Source organism: Eutrema salsugineum, unplaced genomic scaffold, assembly GCF_000478725.1.
Source record: "Eutrema salsugineum unplaced genomic scaffold, Eutsalg1_0 scaffold_11, whole genome shotgun sequence".
Classification (NCBI taxonomy): domain Eukaryota; kingdom Viridiplantae; phylum Streptophyta; class Magnoliopsida; order Brassicales; family Brassicaceae; genus Eutrema; species Eutrema salsugineum.
The window spans coordinates 3,723,895-3,724,700 of record NW_006256901.1 but is presented as its reverse complement, the minus strand read 5'-3'; positions in this window follow the sequence as shown (position 1 = coordinate 3,724,700).

Genomic DNA, 806 nt, shown 5'->3' with positions numbered 1-806 from the left:
CATACAAGTCTACCGAAACATGAGTCTACCACCACAAAATCTTCTAAAATCCAATAAATCAGCACAATCCACATATATGTCTACGTGATGAGTCTACATTCACGTAATTTAATCAAAAAATTATATATATATATATATCTATATAAAAAGTATCCACGTAGGAAAAAGAAAGAAGACATGAACGGGAAAACTCAAAAAGCATAAGTAGGAAGATTAGTTGAGGGGTAAACCGAAAAAACAATAATCATCAAAACCCTAATTTCTACTTAAAGAGATCCCCAACGAGCCGCTTTCTTCTTCTTGGGAGACCAGATCATAAAGATTGAAACAATGAAGATGTCGGATCTTCCGTCGGATTTGGAAGATTCCAGCCTCATCTCTTAAACGATTACAAACTACATGCAAACGATGGAACTCTTTATTTAAAGAAGTAAGAGCAAGTCCAGTGGGGGTTTTTCCATGGGTTCATAACTCATCTTGGAATAAAAAAAAATTTTTAATGAGCTATTTATGAAGAATCGGTTCATCCCAAAGAGTCTGATAAACCTCAATTGATGAACCTCATTTGTTGACGTGACAATTTTTTAGTGGTTGAAGCTTCTTTTTTCTTTTTCCACCTCTTCTCTTTCTTAAAAAAAATCATTTTTTCTTTTGTTTTGCCACATCTCTCCTCTCTCTTGTTCAGAATTTTATTAATTTAATATTTGGGATGAACTTTATAAAAAATTCACCAATGGACATGGTCTAAGACCATCATTATCCCTAAAACTCCATTAAAGGTTCTTTTGTTTTTTTAACATCTATTT